This window comes from Nomascus leucogenys, chromosome X (assembly GCF_006542625.1).
Source record: "Nomascus leucogenys isolate Asia chromosome X, Asia_NLE_v1, whole genome shotgun sequence".
In the NCBI taxonomy this organism is placed as follows: Eukaryota; Metazoa; Chordata; class Mammalia; order Primates; family Hylobatidae; genus Nomascus; species Nomascus leucogenys.
The window spans coordinates 98499077-98516711 of record NC_044406.1 but is presented as its reverse complement, the minus strand read 5'-3'; the positions used below and the strand labels follow the sequence as shown (position 1 = coordinate 98516711).

Genomic DNA, 17635 nt, shown 5'->3' with positions numbered 1-17635 from the left:
CCACCACCCAGGGGAGGGGGAGGTCTGGGGAAGCAAACGAACGAGACAGAAAATTCCGTACCGAGGGGGGAGAGATGAGACGGTGGGACGGGGCAGCGGGGGTTGACTTGGGACTGCGGCTGCGGCTTCCTTCCACCCCTGGCCGCGGAACTGCAGAGAAGGCAGGAGCTGCTGCCCCTGCCGCCTGCCCCGTCCTCCCTCTTTCCCTCCCCCCTCCCCGCCTCCCCCGCCCCGCCCCGCCGCCGGGAGATTGAGAGAGGCTTCGGCCCGGGGGCTGGGGGAGGTGAGGAGTGCTTTTGCCTACCGCGGTTGTCTCAATCTCTCTCCCTCTCTCTCTCTCTCTCTCTCTCTCACACACACACACACACACACACACACACACACACCCCACATCACAACCACGACGGGCTGTCCGCAGCTCGCAGCCACCCCAAAGGGAGGAATAAAGAACAGGAGCAGAGGGAAGCCGGGCGCAGAAAGAAGGGAAAAGGAAGAGCTCAGGGTTGGACATTTTTGGAGACAGGGGTGGGGAGGATAAAGGGAGCGTGCCTCCTTGATTTTCCCCTCCCCACCCCTCTTTGCTTTTCTCTCCCCTTCCCTGTATAGCATATTCCAGAAACGGCAGCAGAAGGGGACAGAAACCTCTAGTGTAGAAAAGGGTTTTGGAGGGGTAGCCAGCGCTCCCGCCAGCCGCTACCTAACAGCTGGAGCTTGAGTGTGCGTGTAAGAGTGTGAATGCGGCTCTCTCTCTTTTTCTCTCTCTCTCTCCCCTCCCTCTCCATCCCTTCCTTCCTCCCTCCTTCTCCCTCTCCTTCACACTACAGTGTCAGCTACCCCTGTCAGTTTCCCCGTGTCAGTTTCTTCCCTAGCTCTTATTGTGTGTGGCTGGCTGCGTGAAGGGAGTGGGTGCGCTTGAAGGGGCTCAGGTTGGGTTGGAGAGCTTGGAGAACAGGGTAGGGACATTGGTAGAGCAAAGAGTTTCGGGGCACTGGCGAAGGTGAAAGGTGAGGAGGGCCGATCTGTTACAGGCAAGTTTGGGAGTAACTGAGCATCCAAAGGGGAAGCCAAGGTAGGAGCCAGTACTTGCGCTCGTCTTTACACCCCGCCCCTTTCCCTGTGCTCATCCGCCCACCCACCCATCAGCCTAGAGGCCCCGGGCTGTCCCAGTCGGCTGCTGTTTGCGCGCCGCAAAAGAGGAGTCCGGCAAGGCGCCGCACCACGCATCCTGGCCCATGGACACCCAGACGACACAGATCTGATCCGAAGAAACCTCTTGGCTCAGGGTAAGTCTACAGGCGGCCGGTGCGGTCCATTACGCTGCCTGAGTGCTGCTGAGGGGCAAGGGGCAGGGAAGTGCAGGTTGAATGAAGATGCTGGGCTGCTGTAGGCTGAGAAGCATTGACTGGCTGGCTGTGGGCTCAGGGTGGTAGGGAGCAGAGGGAGGCCAGCAACAGATTGTTTTGGAAGAGGAAATGCAATGGGGAGAAGCTCCAGGGGTGATAGGACAAGGTGCTGCCTGCGATGACCAAAAACATCCTTTCACTGGGAATATTTTCCTGAACCACAGCTTTGTCCTATCCCTGGACAATGATTTGCTCCATTCTTGGGTAGATTTTAAGATCCCTGGGGAACCTGCTCCCAGGCCTCCTTAAAATCGATTAGTGTGGCCCTCGGACCAAGAATACCTGCCCTTCGTCAAAAACCACCTTCAGAAATAGAGAGCCAGGAGCCAGATCATGAAGGTTCAGGAACCAGGGTCCCCATTTACCTTCTTTGTCTTGTATCCTTCAAACTTAAGAAATGGCCAGATTTGTTTGCCTGTCTTCCTTAAAGGAACCAAGAAATGCAAATGGAGGGGCATCAGACAGATCTCTGCCTCAAAGTGGACACCTCCCTCCCTCCCTAGACACACATCGACTCGGACAAATGGTCATGATCATGTCCCACATATGCAGGTACTGAGCTGAATTCACAGATGCTGATCTTTCTCCATGGTCTCTTAGAATGAGACTAGAAGGGCTTTTTCCCTATTACAACTTGGGCTCTTTGGATCACAGTCATGTACCTGGTGATGGTTAAGTGTTTAGCAAGGTTATTACTCCCTCAGGAAAAGCCTGAAGCGGGGAAACCAGCCTGAAAGATACAATCTCTGAACTTTACCCGAGTTTATTGTAAGAGTAGGAGAGACATAGACTAATTGATAATGCTCTTTTTAGAGACTGTGTATGTTAACCCTTGGCTTCAAATGTGAAATGATTACTACATTGACATGGCACACCCAGACCCACTTTTCTATTGCCATATATTTATCTTCATGGCGTTTAACAAGAATGACAGATTTATATATCAGCATTCATAATTGTCTATTGTTGGTCTCCTACGTTTTTTGATGTTTTATTGATGATTTATATTATGTCTCCTTTCCCACAAACTCTTTAAAAACTGAGATATAAATGATGTCACATGGTACCTTTCATCATGTCTTTAAAATCTGCTTATTTTAAATCAAAAGGCATGTTAATACATTTACATGGTACGAAGTTCGTTTCAAAGCAAATATACAGTCTGGGATAAAAGAAACCCACAGGGTCAAGGAGTCTCTGAAGCTCTCTCTGTGAGGTCAAAGGAAGAATTGAATGTCACCTAAAATCCACATTTTGGTCCCTGGAAGATGCTGTTTTCATAAACTTTCACCATATACATAGGGAGAGAGAGAGAGAGAGAATCTGTGTGTGTGTGTGTGTGTGTGTGCAGTTTTTCAAGGACCTCAATCAACCCCATACAATCCTGGCTCTGCTTTTGTAACAGAGGGGAGCAGGAGGTGAATTTGTGCTTCCAAAGCACCCAGGTTCGTCTGTTAAACTTTCTATTTATTTCTACGTTACCAAAATGCAATAAATTGCCTCCTTCCAACTCAGCAAATAAGAGAAACGGATTCTGCATTAAGTGAAACTGTTTATGTTGCATCAGGCAGTTTGTTCTAATGTTCACTGCTGAGAGAGAGCAGAATGAGGATTACTCAAGTAGGATCTGAAAAGGTGCCCATTCTGTTACTTTTTAAAGCAGCCATAGTAAGTATTTTCTTAGGTTCAAATTACACTTTCAAATAGATATACTAAAGACCGGGTTGCAGACAGGTAGGAAAGAACTGGCAGCACTATAATTGGGGAAAAACTCAAAATATCAGCACGAATGAAGCCTACAGTGTAGGTTTTGCTCTGTTCTTGGTGATGTGAGTATCTGGCTGTTGAGGTAAGTCCTGATGGTTACCCAGGGGATAAGCATGTGAGCAGGTTCAGGGATTCAGAACCAATGTAGCCCCCAGCTTCACTGATACTAATTCACCTGGCTTCAGTGTACATCTCAACATGGAGACCTGAACCAGATATCTGCCATCCTTCCCAGCCATAAGAGCTATAATCCTAAGATTCTGTTCTTTCTATAGCTAACAACTAAAACCGGAATGGCACGCAGAACCACAGTACTTAGAGAAGCCTAGGCCAGGAAATTAGAGATGCAGAAGGGAGGAAGATGAGAGGAATATGAGAGAACCGAAGATGTTTTGAAACAAACAGAAAGAAAACTATCCAGGTGCTTGCTTTGACTGGGAACGGAATTAATCCAGAAATCAACTCATATGTGAAGCATCTTAAAATTGCCTGTATTTGACTTGCAAACACTGTGTAAACAATGATAGAATTCCATAGTACCAGGGAATTGGGAACCTTGGAGTATATTTTCAGTGTTGCCGTCTCATTTCTCTCCTTACAATATTAAATTCCAATCTGCAAGCCATTCAGGTGCTTAATTATTGAATGGATATTTCAAATGTGTCATGATGCTTTCCTATAGCCTGTTTTCAAATATTCTAATTTATCTTTTGCCATGGCTCCATCACTAAAGGTGGTAGATTGAAGCATTTCTGCCTGCTTTACTTCTGCTAAAGGTTCCTGTTTTCACCTTAGTATACTAAGCTGTTCAGATGCCTCCTGCTAACTGATGAAGAATATAAGGCACAGACTCTCTCTCCCCAAAGCACTCTGTGCCACAAGGTGCCACCGGCCTAATCTGGCCCAGTCATTTTCCAGGTTTTCAGGGAAAGGTATGACAAAGTTTGCAGCCTATAGACAGAAATAAAGCCTCATTCTAGGCAGAAGTTATTCCTCATCCCACAGATGAGGGATAAGCTAAGGCCAGCCATCATGTCCAGAGCCTAGTAGCTGATATATCCATAGTGTCATCCTTTCTAAAACTCACGAAGCTTTTCTTCTGTTGATGGGCCCCTCAAACTTTGTCCAGCGAGACCAGCAGAGCCATACTGCCAGCAAGGAATGATTCCTGAATGACTCAACTGTGGTCTTATAAACAAACATGTACATCATGCTCAACTGAGTGAGAACAGACGATTTAAAGAAATTATAAAAGCTGATAGGGGCTAAGCAAAAATTGCAATTTGCTGGGTGAAGGTAACTTTGCAAGTTTCTTAGGTTTGGTTCTCTGTCACCAATTGTGGAGTTGGCCCTTGGATGGTGGTGGCCAATGCAATTGCCCCAGGTTTTTGCCTTAGCAAAAGGAAAGAAAAAATGATAAGAAACAAGTGGGGATCTTGGCGGGGTCAATCCTCTCATTTCACCTATAGAGAAATTGAAGTCCAGAGGGTAGAAATGACTTGCCTAAAACAGACTACTAGCTAACAAAAGTGACAAAACCACAACCCAGGACCATTTGCTGATACTAAATACATTTTCTGAAGCTCTCTGGAGATCTTCCCAAGAAACCGAGAGGTAACTAAAGCCAAGTTTACCAAGATCACAACCCTCTACTTCCATTCCATATGTATGTGTACATGTTTATATTACATGCTACTGTCATATCTTTGTGACTTACCTTCTTAACCACCACCTCCCCCTAACACACACACACTCACACATACAATCCTATCTTGCTAGCTAAGAAAACATTATATGTGCCTACAGCTAGCATATTCAGATGGAAGGCAGAATTAAACATGACAAAAATTTAGCTGCTCACATTTATGTGTCTGATCTGGCTCACACCACCAACAGCAAGGCATCTAGAAATCCCAGTCTGTGCTGCACCATGGTAGTTTTGGGGAATGGAAGCTAGCAGAATCCAGTGACTATGGCTCTGGTTTTGTACACTCAGTCTCAGAATCAGCCCCCCAAATGCATGTGCAAATACACACACAGGCACACGCACACAAACATGCACATACAGTCACACACTTTCCAAAAAATTAAAACAAAGAAAATAGAAAAGATAAGGCAGGTGCTTTTTAGAGCAGAGTACAAGAAGAAGGAAATGTTTGCAGAGGGATATTCTTAACCTTCCCCCATTCTTTAGCCTTATTGCCTAATTTTCATTAATCCCACCCTAATTTATTTTAGGATCTGAGAAAATAGACCAATGCAAACATGTTTACTACAGCCCAGAAGGGTGATCTGAAAAACCTCCACATTTGAGTGAGAATATCCCAAGGATAGGGAAAAGGCTAGGATGTAGTGAGCTAGAGCCTTGCTACTCCAAGTATAGTCCCCACACCAGGATTGCCACCATCCCCTGGGCGCTATCTATAAATGTAGAATCTCAAATCCTTCCCCAGACCTACTGAATAAGAATCTGCATTTTATGAAGATCCCCAGTGATTCATTTTTATACTAAAATTTGTGAAGCACCGGGCTAGAGCTTATCCAAAAAGCATCTGAAAGATATTTGAAAATAAACAATTACCTACTGAGCATGTAGGGACAATTCATGTGGCTTATCAATTAAAAAACAAAATATAAACTTTTTCCAGGTCCACTTATCTTATTATTCACTGTAAAACCCTTAAGTGTGGGCAAGAGAGTTCATGTAAGGGGAGTGAGATCATAGGATTTGTTTATTTACCAGGACGACTTGGGTGTGGGAACTCACACAGACCGGAGTTCAAATCCTGGCCCTGCTCACGAATTACTAGCTGTGTAAACATGCACTTTGCCTCTAAGCCTCGCAGTCCCCATCTATAAAATGGGATTAATAATAGTACCAACTGGCACTGGGCTGTCATGAAAAATTAAATACGACAGTATAATGCACTGGGATATGGTGAACAATCAATAAATAGAAGACAGAATTCATATGATTTGGCTAATAATTTTAGTTTGGTAGAAAACCAACCACTAGATGTGATATCTTGGGGCGCCTAGCATTATTTCTAATTGACATGAATCTTACTGGGTTTTCTACAGATAGAATGCTAAGATATACAACAGTAAAATATATTTAAATATAATGGAGGCCACTAGAAACAAATATTTTTTCAGAAGGAATTACAGGTGTCCCTAGTGAAATGACTCCATGGAAGAAGACTGAAGTCAGAAATGGCCCTGCTCTATGAAGCATATCTCAAAATATTACCGAGTTAGAAAGTCAAAAGTGAGGCATTTTCTGCATGTTTGCATATATATGCAGCATGAAAACACATGGATACACACACACATACACACACACACACACGGACGCATCATTTGATGGACAAACTATAAAATAATTCAAGGCCAAAATGACATTCTAGGAGCAGAACTAGGTTTCCGCCTGATAAAATCTTTAAAATGCACGAATAATAACCTCTACTTTGTGACTTGCTCATGTTGCACAGTTTAATGACTTAGGTATATACTATAGCTATTACTATTTTGTAGGTGAAAAAAAATGAGCAACTCCTACCTCTTCCCAGCCCATGGTGCTACCTACCTGCTCAATTTTCTCACCAGTAAAATATGATACACGTAGTACTCATAAAGTCCAAGAAATCGCTAGGCACTTGATTCTATAAAGACTTATCGACTGGCATGTGCAATCTGGGCAACCTGATTGTAAAGACACAGAGACAGACACTACCACCTCTGGGTCCCAGTCCTTTGGTATGTTCCGGACCTCTAGCTTCCCCTGATTTTCAATAGTATCAGATTAGTAAGGTATCAATCATCTTATAATAGACAATATATATAATTGCTAAGATTTCTGTGATCACCCTAAATAAACAATAGCAAGTGTTATCAATTAGTAACTATCTTTATATTAGTTTTCTATTGCTGCCATAACAAACTCTCACAACCCTATCAATTTAAAACAACACAAATGTATTATTGTTATAGTTCTGTAGTTCTGAAGTCTGACACAGAGATCACTGGGCTAAAATCAAGGTTTCAGCGGGGCTGCCTTCCCTTCTGGAGGCTCTAGCAGAGAATCTACTTCCTCACTTACTCAGATTGTTGGCCTAATTCACTTCCTTGAGGTTACAAAACTGAAGTCCTAATTTCTTTGTTGGCTATCAGCTGAAGCTCATTCCTAACTTCTAGAGACAACCCGCACTCCTTAGTGCATGGCCCCATTCCTCTGACTTCAAAGCCAGCAAGGGCCTGTTAAGTATCCCCTTACACTTTGATGAGGGGGAACTCAGCTGGCCAACTCCTGTCTCTTCTCCCTTTGCATCTCTCTCTGGTTGACCGTTCTGCCTTCCTCTTCTGCTTTGTTTTGTGCTTACATTGGGCCCACCGACATAATCCAGGATTATCTCCTATTTTAAGGTCTGCTAATTAGCAACTTCAATTATATCTGAAAAATCTTTTTCACCATGTAACATATCATATTCACAGGTTCTGGGGATAAGGGTATTGACCTATTTAGGGGTTGGCCATATCTTGTCTACCATAATCTTCTATGTGTTAAGTGCTACAAATATGTGGTTTTAAATGACATTCACTACAGTTTCTCCGTGAGAGGTATTATTATTATTCCCATTTAACAGGTGAGGAAACAGGATCAGACAAGTTAACTGGTATGTTTAACATTGCGCAGCTTGTGAGTGGTGGAGGCAGGGTTGGAACACAGGTCACTCTTCCTCCAAATCTTGAATTTTCCCTATTGGCCTACATTATGCTGAACATGGCCTGAAAGTTTACAACTCACATAAAATATTTAACCTCAAGAACCACCAGAAAACTTTATCCTTTTGATTGTTGTCATCTTTACATAGTGGTCATCTCCAGAAATGTTTTTAGTAGCTTTTAGTCTAATGATAAAGACCAAACAATGAAGAAAAATTGACAGGAATATAAAATGTATATTTGTTTATACATCTAGGAAAAGGCTGATGAAGTAGTGATGGGTAGATAAAGATTGTCGCAGGATGTTTGATGTTGCGAAAGAGAGGATTTTCACATTTGTTACGGGGCAGTTATACCAAGGAAGAGGAAAATGAGAGGGCTAGTTGGAAGGATAGAAACAAGAGAGTGTTAAGGAGTAATTAAACAGCTCAATCCTCAAAGTGGTAATTGAGCCCCTACTATCAATCACTTGAAGAATATTCGCTCAGTGTGCACTGGGTGGAAGGCACTGTTGGGAATGCAAACAGGCATGCCCTTCCTTTTCCCTCCAGGAACTTTCCACATGGTCAGAAGTGAGTGGGATGATGGGAGCAAACATGAAGTGAAATCCTGGTGTGACCAAGTAGGGCATTATGCTTTAAGCCATTCATGGAAACAGAGGCAGGTTCTTCCAAGAGATAGAGTGGGGAAGTTCAGTCTGTAGAGGCCTTTAGCTGTTCAGGCTGTGCTGGATTTAATTTAGTGGATGAAAGGAAGATATGAAAGGATTTTGAGATTTAAAAAAAGAAATAATGATAACAATGCTTGGGAATGATTATTCTGGAGATGGTGTGTAGGAATTCCGGATTGGTGGAGGAGCAAGCAATGGCAGGCATACCAGTTAGGAAGCAATTATAGAAATTTAGGCTTTTTGTCCTTGCGATAGTTTGCTGAGAATGATGGTTTCCAGCTTCATCCATGTCCCATAAAATATATATATATATAAAATAAAATAAAAAATAAAGATGATAAAGAGGACTTTGCTACTCAAATAAAAATAACTGATATGACCTTCAAAAAAAAAAAAAAAGGAAATTTAGGCATGAAGAGTAGCACTGTGGTTAGGTACAGAATCTAGGTCCAAATTCGTCTCGGTGTGATTTTAACTGTGCCACTCTGAGCCTTAGTTTTCTCTTCTATGAAAAGAAAAAACTAAAAATACCTGCCTTAAAAGAATACTGTGAAGTTGAAATGAGTTACATGTACAAAGCACTTAGCCCAGTACCTGGCCAGAGTAAACGTGTGCACGTTAACTGTTATAGTGTTGTTATTGCTGGTGTTACTGTAGTGGTGCACTTGGAAAGGATGGGGTATAAAATGCACTGTAAAGAAACAATAATGTTGAATGGCTGTGTGATGTGTGATGAAGGTAGTCAGAGATGACTGCAAGTTTTACCTCCTTGCTAGGTAACAGAGAAATGATGCCATAAGAAAATGCGAAGGCAAGGTGAGATAATAAGGTGAGGAAGATAATAAGTTGGTAATAAGCTTTGATATAAAATTAAGCTCAGAGTCAGTGTGAGACATTCCAGTGAAAATGAAGTTTGGAGTCAGTGTGAGGCTTGGAGTCATTTGAAAATGACTACCAAAAAATTTCAGATGTGACACTGGAGCTCAAGAGAAAGTTTAGGGATGAAATGAAAATTTGGAAAGTCACAGATATAACAATTTTTATCTCTGGGCTGGGCGTGGTGGCTCACATCTGTAATCCCACCACTTTGGGAGGCCAAGGCAGATGGATCACCTGAGGTCAGGAGTTCGAGATCAGCCTGACCAACATGGTGAAACCCTGTCTCTACTAAAATTACAAAAATTAGCCGGGCATGGTGGCACGTGCCTGTAGTCTCAGCTACTCAGGAGGCTGAGGCAGGAGAATTGCTTGAACTCAGGAGGTGGAGGTTACAGTGAGCTGAGATCATGCCACTGTACTCCAGCCTGGGCAACAGAGTGAGACTCTGTCTCTAAAAAACAAATGAACAAACAAACAAACAAAAATTTATCTCTAAGAAATACATGTAAAATCTCCAAGAAAGAAAGAAGAGAGACAAAAGCAGATAGTTAAGGTTTAATCTGTGGCCCATGATTAGTGGGGGCAGAAGAGCCACAGGAAGAATGATTGAAGGCAAAAAAGAGACCTGTGCAAGGCACTGTAGGGAATTCACAAGAAAAACATGCCCTGCTCAATACAACTTATAGACTCAGGACAGAAAGCATTATAAAGTATGAAATATGTAATAATGACGTTCAATTTAAAAATATAAATTATCAGTTTCAAATATACCTTATTTTGTTGACTAGAAAAGACAGGAAGTCTTCATAAGTATTTTAGCCCTTGAATGATGAGTGACATTTGGAAATATATCAAGGAGCACATTTCAGATGAGAAGAATTATATGATCAAAGGTGAAGAGTTAGAAATGGGCACACCAAGTTTAAGAGAGAGAGAGAGAGAGATCGATCTGACAAGAGTGAAGGAAGATAAGGAAAGGTAAGAGAGGAAAAATGTTCAAATCACCCACATAGCTAATCTCAAGTCCCAACTCAGTCTCATCTTAGCTTTAAAGCTGGAAGTTTCATGTCATTTTTTTCTGACGTGAAACTCAACTCCCAGCTTTCTCAGTTAAGTGATTGAGTGGACAGTGATGCTTTTAACAAGAATAAAGTGATAGAAGAAAAATAGCAGGTTAGGGTGAGGTGATAGGAGGGTAGAAAAGGGATGATGAGTTATGTTTGGGATATGTTGAAGTAAAGGTGCCAGTGTGACATCCAAGCACAGATGTTAAACAAGCAGTTAGTTAAATGGGTTTAGAACTCAAAATAGAAGTCTGAGCTGTAGATATAGATTAGGGAGTCATTATCCCATAATAACAGGACAATAATAGCAGTGATGATGACAAATACTTATGAAGTATATACTCTATCAAAGGCATGGTTCTAAGAGTTTTCCAAATAGTAAATCATTTAACCTTCACAACAACCTTATGAAGGAAATGCTGTTTTTATCCTCATCCAACAAAAGGACTAAAACCAAGGCTCAGAGAGATCTCATGCCCAAGGTCACTCAAGCGGTATCTATTGGAGACAAGATCCAAACCCAGGCAAGTACAAATCCAAAGTTTGTGCTCCTCATTACCATACTACGAGTGAGTGTTAGTAGTCTTAGAAGTAGAGTCACTTACTCTAGCAGAGCAGAGTAAAATAGGTCAGCTACTGATCCTTGAAAATACCAATATTTCAGAGGTAAGTCAGGGAAAAGAATCTTTCAGAAGAGACTAAGAGCAATCATAGAGATAGAAGGAAAACTAGGAGGGAGTGATGGCCTTAAAGTCACTGAGGAGAGAATGCCCCAAAAGGGGAGTGGATATTAGCAGCATTAAGAGCTGCAGCCATTGGATTTGACAATTCAAGGGGCTTTGAATAATGCAGTAGTTAAGACAGGGGACAGCAAACCACAAGCCATGGGCAAAATTGGGCCTACCACCTGTTTTGGTGTGGCCTCAAGCTAAAAGTGGTCTTCACATTTTTAATGCCTGGAAAAAATCAAAAGAAAATACATTTCATGATGTAAAAGTTATGTGAAACTCAAATTTCAGTGTCTATAAATATTGTTTTATTGGAACACGGTCATTCTGATACATTTATATATTGCCTATGACAGCTTTCCTACTACAATGGCAGAGCTGGGCAACAGAGAGCATATGGCACAAAAACCCTAAACTCTTCTCTATTTAGCCCTTTACAGAATTAAGTTAGCCAGCCCTTAGGTTAAAGGATTAGCTGAGAGTCAGACTATCTCAGTTCAAATCCCAACTCTACCACCGACTACACAATGTGACTTTGAAAAAGTCACCAAATGCTCTAATGACCATTGTCAGTAAAATGGAGATTAAAATGGTATTTATCTCATAGGATTCTATTTATTTATTTATTTATTTATTTTTGAGACAGGGTCTCAATCCGTCACCCAGGCTGGAGTGCAGTGGTGTGATCATGGCTCACTGCAGCCTTGACCACCCCAGGTTCAGGTGAATCTCCCACTTCCCCGAGTAGCTGGGGGTACAGGTGTGCGACACCATGCCCGGCTAATATTGTGGGTTTTTTGTTTTGTTTGTTTGTTTGTCTGTTTTTGTTTTTTTGTAGAGAGGGGAGTTACACCATGTTGTCCAGGCTGGTCTTGAACTCCTGGGCTCAAGTGATCCACCCACCCTGGCCTCCCAAAGAGTGGAGATTACAGGAATGAGTCACTTATCAAGCCCAACTTCACAGGATTTTTTTGAGAATCAAATAAGACAATTTGTGTAAAGGGCCTAACAAAGTGCCTGGTGCATAGTTAGAACTTAATGTCAGCTGCTGTTGACTTTTGATATGGTAGAAATGAAGCCAAATTGCAATAGGTGGCAAAAGGAATTGGAGATGAGGTCTATACAAATAGAAACTATACTTTTGAAAATTTTCACAGTGGATTTGAGGATGGAGGAGGAAGTAACTTTGGGGGGGCAGTTTTCAGTTTTAGTGGAGAGACTTGAACTCAGGGAAGGGGAGAAGTGAATGAAGATTGAGCATCTAGGAGGAAAGAAAATGAAACAACAACCTGATGAGGTAGGAAGATCAAGAGTAGAGATCAGAGATTAACCTTAGAAAGGAGCAGGAATAATTCTTCCTCAAGAAACAAAATCGAGTTGGATGCAAATATAAGATTTTACGTGGGGTGGGGGAAATTCATATCTCAAAGACTCTTTCCTCTGTAAGGTTAGAGACAAGCTTTTCTGTTATGGGGCATGGGTAGGGGAACTTGATGGAACACTGGCTATGGAACTTTCAGAAAGAAATTGGCCCAGGAGATGCCAAAGAGGAATATGTATGAAATGGCCCTGTGGGCTTGATGGAGCTTGGAAAATCGAACTTGGTGGTGTCAATCTGCACAACCATGTGAATTACTCTAGAAGTGCTGAAAAACCTGAAAGAAGAAATCCAGAAACTAGAGGGGTGAGTTAAGTCATGACTTTTAGTTGTGTTGAAATACTTGGAAAAGTTAACGCCACCATTGGCAAACATTTGAATCCCATACCGGCCTGTCATTGGAACCACTGCCTCTGGGACCCTGGTCTTGTCAAAAGGCTCTGCAGCTTGCTCATCTTTATCCTGCCTGGTGTGGTATCATGTTTGCACAATGGCACAGCCTCCCCAGACATTTCTGGATTTCTTTCCCTGAAATCTCATTGCAACATAACAGAGACAGACGGTACATTGGAAAGCTCTGAGGAGGAACATAAACTGTGACTTTTGTGGAGAGAGAATGATACTGCTGAAGGATGGGGGCTAGTGCTACAGAGTCTGTGTACCTTTCAGGACTCCATGAGCCTAGCAATAAAATCCCTATTAATTTGAGAGATGCAGGACACAAGTTTTATGGTGTCCAGGATAAATCCAAATAAAATGCTACAATGGCTGGTGTGCTGGGTTTGGCTCCCTTGAGACTCCAAGGGTAAAGTTACAGGGCTAACAGGCCAACTCCTGTCTGGGCAAAATAAAGGCAGAGCAGAAGTCAGGGAAGGAGACATTGTCTGAGGAGGCTACAGATTCAGAGAACAAATGCTTTGGCTAGAAGTTGAGATGGCAAGGAAGAAATGGAAAAAGTTTTCCTAAAAAGGTGCCCACTGAGCGCCCTGGAGGCTCGCAGCTCAGCTAAAACTTAGCCAGGGCAGCTCTGAAGATTCCACACAGACTTCCTCTAGAGAGCATGCACCTTCTGCTGGGGAAAACAGGTCTCCCGCAGGCATCTCCCCATCTTACCCTGACCTTTTGGCCTGGGACTCAGACAAGTATGCATTCCGCTTAGAGGCTTCCAGGCTCATTTGGAGGTCGCTAAAAGGATATAGAGTGCCAGTTTACATTCAGATAGCACACACACGCCCGAAGCACTTTCCCATCCAGCATTTTAAGCAGACTAGTATGGTGTCAAAAGCACTATACTGGGAGTCAAGAGTCCTGGCCCTGCTACTTACTAGGAGTATGACCTTAAGCAAAACACTAAGCCACTCTGAACCTCAACTTTTAGCATTCATAAACTAAGGATAATAGTAGTGCTGTCCTAATAGAATTGTTGGGAAGATTAAATAATAGTGCTTAGCATAGAGTCTGGCTCATAATAAGCACTCATTAGCTGCCATCCTCATCCTCATCATCCTCATTTAACATATAAAGAACTTGAAGCATATATTAGGCTTGAAGCCTGGCTCTGACACTTAACGAGTCATAAGACCTTGGGCAAGTCACATCACCTCTCTGAGCCCATTTCTTTCTTCTCAGTTTAAGGTAGACTTGGCTGATCCTACAAGATACTATGTGTGAAAAGTATACAGTACTTTTCAAATGCTATAGTATTCGTTTTCCTTTTCAGAGAGCATCATCTCTTTTTAAAGACAGGGAAAAGGACCTGAGAGGTAAAGGCATTTACCCAGTGAAGCAACAGAAAGCCTGGAATGAGAACCCAAGGCCCTCTACTTGCAACCCAGAGCTCTTCCTAATTATATTCTCTGAGAGCAGTTTGGTCTGGTACTCAGAATAGAGTGTTCCACATGGTCCCAGCAGTGCGGGCTGTGCTGATGATGTGTGTGTTTCCCTGATGCTCACCAGCCAGAAGGCAGCAGTGCTGACTGTGCCCCTTGCAGGCAGATGTCAGAAGCCAGAACCTTAAGCTCTTTGTTTGCCCCTGTAGCAAGTGACTGGCATTCAAAAATAGAGAGTTCTGGCCATCTTCATACCCAAAATACTTTCTTCTCCCCACAACCACCCAACCTTGGTGTACGAATCCCCATCATTCAAGCTTTGTCCTTTTAAGCTTCAGCCCTTGTTCAAAAGGTGAACTCCCTAGGACATGCATACAATGCCTGCTACCAAGAATCAGCAATCAGAGCAACAGTATGAATTAAATTATTCAGTGCTTTTTCTCTCTGGAAATGGGAAAGAGGGAGATTTCAAGTGCAGGACACTGGTCAGTCTTCCTGGATAGCTATAACAAACTAGAGACAGCAGGAAAGATATTATAAATGGAGAGAGGGGCACATAAAGAGTAGGTTGTAAAAGCAGCCCATCTCTACCCATTTTGAAAGTGCAGGAGCAGGACAGACAGAAGAGACATCCCTGGAATGGTGAAAAGAGCATCCATTTAGAATGACAAGGTCAGACTTCCAATATTATGGCAAATTTCCTAACCTGCCTATGCCTCAGTTTCTTCACCTGTAAAATGGAGTGATCATATCATCTACCTTGCCAGGGAGTTCTAAGTGTAAGAAGAAAAAAAATGTGTGTGAACATGCTTATAAATCAATGCCCAGATCTAAGTGATCATTAAGGATTCAGTTAACTTCTCAGAGGAGGCTCGAGGATGCAGTGACCTTGCAGCTAAATGGCCAGGTGAGATGCCCCTGGCGTTCCTCCCATCCCCTTCACTGTTAAGTGGAGCATTTCATGCACCTGCCATGCTTCCTCTCTGAGTCTGCCTCTCTTCTCATCTCTGGCAAAGTGGAAGCATTTAGTAGCTCTCCCTGGGGCCAGCAGTAGGTCTCAAGAGCTCTGATCTGAGAGCAGTGGAGGTGGGCAGTTGGCAGAGGGCAAGGCTCTTCTGAGACTGAATGCCTTCCCTCTGGCAAGCTGTGGCCTCCAGACAGATACGGAAGTCCTGCCACCAACCTAGGGTAGCGAAGACAATTAGGATGACTTCTCAGTGACAAGACTCTGGAGTCATTAAAGCAGTGGCATAATTGGCCTGACAAAGCTGAGACGGCAGACACACAGTCCAGCAATATGGCAAAATAGTTGTCTCAAGGAATAAATAAAGCAATCTATAAATAATTACTGAGGCTATTAGCTATATTTTATCTTCTCCCCTATCCTGCTTCCTGACGCTACTGGATTCAGAGGCCCCACAGGGGTGGTAGTCAGAGTAGGAGAGGCGACAAGGGAAGGAATGGCTGGGGCCAAGGACTCCAGTTGGCTAGAGGCTATTGGGGACCCTGCAAAATATCTACCTACAAGTTCCAGGGACCCCCCAAAGTCTTCTGTGATGAAAGCAGGCAGGAATGGGTGAAGAGTCACCTCTAGTGAGGAATGGAAGAGAGAAGGGACTGCTAATAGGACAGAGAAATACCTAAGGCCCACTTATCAGGTCGTGACTTAGCCCTAGCCACTACAGAGGTGACTGACTCTGGGCAAGGCTGAAGCTCCGGGTATGTGTGGGAAGTAAGTTGAGAGGGTGGTAAGATGCCAGGCTGTATAATTACCCTGAAAGGCCATTCTCACAATTTCCTTCTCTTTGCTTTTATTAAATAAGCCCTGAACTGAAAGTGACAGAAATGGGGAAGACCATGTATGAACAAGTAAAATCAGAACTGGTAAGGAGAAAACAAGGCCAGCCACATTATCCCTCAAACCGAGAAATTTAAGTTTCTTTGTACTCTGCCCTAAATTTTATTTAATTCATTTTATTAAACACTTGGCATATTCCAGACACTAAGTGCTTTACAAATATTGACTCTCACAACCCTCATCACAGCCCTCTGAGATAAAGACTATCATAATTCCCATTTTACAGATGAGGAAAACAAGAGACAGGGACATTAGGTAAATTGCCTGAAATAGCACAGCTAATAAATGTTGAAACCAGGATTCAAACCCAGGATAGCCCAATTCTGGAGAAGAGACCATGCTCTTCACCTCTATGATATGCTTCCTGACAACTTACATTCAAACTGTACACCTACCACGTTCTGTTGATATTTGATATTTATTGGTGGGTATCCCCTACCAGTCTAAGCAATGATGGTAGGCACCATGAAGGCCAGGGCCAGACCTTTCTGGTTCACCACCATATTCTCAGGGCCTAACACAGGGGGTGAATGATTAAATGAATTCATTAATGAAATATAGATTTCATGAGTATTCAATGAAAACAACTAAATGCCAAATAAAATAATTGCAATAGTTTGAGAGAGGAGCTATTTTCAATGTATGTGCAGAACTGTAGATGATTCTGAGCTATAGGAACACAGAAGCAGAAGGGTTTGGTTCTGCCTGGAGAAGTCAGGGAACGCTGTACAGAAGGGATGTAACACAAGAGCTGGGACTTGAAGGAGAAGTAGGCATTCACAAGCAGAGAACGGCCATCAGGTGGAGGTATTCTAGGCCAAGAGAAAGGCATGAGGAAAGTCAGAGCTGGCTGGGGACAGGTAGTTGGTGTGGTTGGAGTCTAGGATATGCACGTGGGGGTAGCCAGAGGTACCTTTGGAGAGCTAGGCAGGAGCCTACTGGTCAATTCAAACTTGATCCTATAGCCAGAGCAGAACCATCAGCCAACTTTTTTTTTCTTTTTCTTTTTGGAAATAGAGTCTTGCTCTGTCATCCAGGCTGGAATTCAGTGGTGCCATCTCAGCTCACTGAAAGCTTTGCCTCCCAGGCTGAAGCAATTCTTGTGCCTCAGCCTTAGCACACCACAACTCCCAGCTAATTTTTTATGTTTTTTTGTAGAGACAGGGTTTCGCCATGTTGGCCTAGCTGCTCTTGAATTCCTGACCTCAAACAGTCCACCCGCCTCTGCCTCCCAAAGTGCTAGGATTACAGGCATGAGCCACTGTGCCCGGCCGCATCAGCAAACTTTTAAGTAGGACAAAGATAGGATAATCAAATTTGTGTTATGGAAATATCAT

The 17635-nt window shown here is 43.0% G+C and overlaps 1 protein-coding gene across 1 annotated transcript in view; it reads left to right on the top strand.

The window, feature by feature from the left end:
* Positions 1-384: 384 nt before the first annotated feature.
* The window catches only part of TRPC5 (transient receptor potential cation channel subfamily C member 5), a 312205-nt gene continuing 294954 nt past the window's right edge, over positions 385-17635 (top strand). The window contains exon 1 of the mRNA XM_003262212.2: positions 385-1283. The gene's annotated coding sequence lies outside the window, so the exon portion shown is untranslated. The remainder of the gene's footprint in view (positions 1284-17635) is intronic.